The sequence below is a fragment of the Charadrius vociferus genome, unplaced genomic scaffold (genome assembly GCF_000708025.1).
Source record: "Charadrius vociferus isolate BGI_N301 unplaced genomic scaffold, ASM70802v2 scaffold126, whole genome shotgun sequence".
NCBI lineage: Eukaryota > Metazoa > Chordata > Aves > Charadriiformes > Charadriidae > Charadrius > Charadrius vociferus.
The window spans coordinates 4,113,091-4,116,369 of record NW_009648894.1 but is presented as its reverse complement, the minus strand read 5'-3'; positions in this window follow the sequence as shown (position 1 = coordinate 4,116,369).

Genomic DNA, 3,279 nt, shown 5'->3' with positions numbered 1-3,279 from the left:
TTTCCCTACCTGTTGAATACAAATTAACGTGGGCAGTAATTTGGTTTAAAGTTACATATATGTTTAGCAGCCATCAGGTTTTAGACTTTATTCAGTTCATTCATGCTTACATCTGGTCCGATTCCAAAATATCTGAAAGTGATTTTCTGGAGAGAAAGCCAAAGTAGGAAGAAAAAGTCCTGCAACTTTGTTAACTGAATATCATTTAGGATTTCATGTTACAAACTACAGATATGGTCTGAATATCTAGTAGTTTCTGCTTCAAAAATAGAATTTAAGTAGTCTAAAAGCTCTGTAATGAAAATATTTCTTTTCAATTCAATTAGCTGCTGCATTCTTGTCTTTATAGTTGAGCAAAGTAGAAAATATGTCTGATTTTGTGATTGCTTACTATTAGTGTTATATTGCCTGACCATATTATGTTAATCCTCAAAGTTTTATTAATAAATGTCTATACTGTAAAATTCCAACATTTCCCTCCAAAATACAGTATTAACTGTGTGTGATATTCAGCTGCAGAACAGTTTCTGATCTGTGAAAGAGTCACACCATCAGAGTTTAAACACAGTAAAATGCTTAACTTGGAGATGTACTTACAAGTCATTGTTATTGCTCCGTGGTGAGAATAACATTTATTTCCATAAAAATATTGGAGTTTTAAATATTAATATTTCTTTATATGGGAGAAGATAAAGGCCAAATCAGCTTCTCTGCATATGTTTTCATTTTGATTTTCCCAGATAAAAGAGCAGTGAAAACTCCTATTGTAATCAAACTTGTTACACATGGAGACTGTAATTGATTCTAGCTACCTAGAAAACTTTAATTTTCAGTATCGGTTAAAAATGAGAATCTCAAAATAAAAATATTACAGGGTAGCATAGCAAGAGATAGAGGGGTCCTTGCCCTTTTGTAAAACTGTCACATTTGGGAATGTTTTTCCCTCCTTTTACCTTTTAAAATGTTTCCCCAAAACTCTGATAGTCTAGATGTAAAGATCGGAGATGAATGCAATATCTAAGTGTACTGTGAAAGGTATCTTAAATTCTTTTTCTCCTTAGATTGGAGGGAGAAATGTACACATGTAAGTTAATGTAAGTGTGTATTACCTCAGTTCGGTCTTCCGAAAGTCAGCTCTAGCTGTCCTCACCAGGGAGCACAAGGCAACTAAAGAGGATGAGTCAACCTCTCTCTCTGCTTATTTCAGCAGTCCCCGTTTGAAACCTCGTAGGTGAGAGAAACTGAGCGTCAGGTACTTTACCCATCCTCTCAACAAAATGAAAATAAAGTGGAGGGAAAATAAAAGCTTTCACCCTAATTTCAGACACCTTTCACAATTATTCATTTAATGCTATGCCTTCCTCCGGGAAGTCAACCACATACAGCTACCTCAGTACCTGCACTAACGGTGTTTGTAGCGCTAGGGAATGACCACTGCCTTTGCCAGGGATATTCAGAGCAGGGAGGTACACCACAACAACACGCGGCCAGCTAGAAAAGATTGATCACAAGCCATAAATGATACCGTGGGATTATTTTGTGGTGTTAAAAGAACGATTCTTTGTTAAGAAAGAGCAATACTCTGCACTTGCCATAAATTATGAGAAGGGAAAAAAGATAACCAAAGTAGAGAAGGGAGTGCTAATGTATTGGAGAAAGGTTGTCCTTTATTTTGCAGAAAAGATGGAGAGCACTCAATATATTTCAGAAGGGAAAAAGGGGACATCAGTTCTGGGTGAGGGTCTGAAGCCCCTTGAGGGTTGTCAGCTGCAGTTCAGATACTTCTTTGTGCCGTTATGAAGCACTGGCTGACGCTACCTTCCTCTCTCTGCCGATAAACTAGTGCTTGGGTTCTTTGTACCTCCACGGGTACACACATGTGTCTGCAGCTGAACTTTTCACTGTTGCCAGTGGTTGTTTTGGAACACAAAGGGGGTTTCAAATCTGCAGAAACTTAATTAGTTAAATACTTTGCTGTCATGCCTTGTTCCTTCTGCTGCTGCACGGAGGAGTGAACTACTGACAAACTACTGGAGTTTGCAGTACAGCAATTTATTTGTAATACTAAGAGAGAAAAAGGTTTGGCTACCATTCAAAGGCTGACCTTTACTTTGTTTCAGGAGTGGCATGAAAGATTTCCCCTTTTTTACCGTAGCAGAAAGAAACAAAAATGACTTGTAGTATTGTGATCTACCAGTTTCTCTCAGCCCTGCATGATTGGCCTCTGATTATGGTAAGAAAATCTCATTTCTAATCATGATGCAAAATTTCATTACATTAAATCATTACTATACACGTTCCAAAAGCCATTGGTCCTACTGTTAGTAAAGCTTTGTACACTTGTCAGCAATGTTAAGTCATGAGGTTATACAAGGGACAACTCTCTTGCTGGAAGATATATGTTATGCCTTCCTAGCTATTGAATTTGCATAGAAAACCATTGGAATTTAGCAATGGAAGCAATGCCAGAAAACAGAGTTATCTTGAAGCACCTTTCCTCAGCACATATTCCTAAGCTATTAGAAGTATTAATCTCTTTTCTTCAGATTGCTTTTCTCCAGTTACACACTATTTTTACATTGTATTCTATCCTGGTGTCTTTTAACCAAATTCCGGCCAGTCCTGTAGTTTTTAATGACACTTAGAAATGTTTGTTGTTTTCCAGGAAAGATAAGCCCTTGTTCTGAAACATTCAGGGGCAGATTTTCAAAGGTGCTTAAGTACCCAAGAAAATTTTATGGGATTTCACCTGCTTGGGTGGGCGCTTAGCTGTATCCTTCAGTGATTATGTACCTCTGAAAATATGTTTCTTGCCTAATCTGGATAGACTGGGAAAACATGCAATAATATAGCTTGGAATGAAAACAGGAGGTACCAGAATAAAAAGGAGAGACAAGTACAATTGTGTCATTCTTTGATCTGGGCATGAATATCTCTTTGTCTTTCTGAGTCATGCAAGTGTTGTTTAATTGATTTATTTGTTTGGGTTTTCATAAGAATTATTGTAGTAGTGTTTCTGCTTTTTCTTAGGAAATTTGGAATGAGGTGAGAGTGCTCAAAATTTAGCTTTTGGAAATAATAGCTCTGCATAAACACTAGCACAGAGAGACAAAAAGCAGACCAGATACAAAGGAATAGTCAACAGTAGCATGAGCAGCAGAAGAGTCAAGGAGGGTAAAAAATGAGGTGTCATTGAAAACTTTAACTGTAGAGTATTGACTGGAATGGATCCACCAGCGAGTGTACAGGAAGGATATTACAATTGATTAAATATGACCT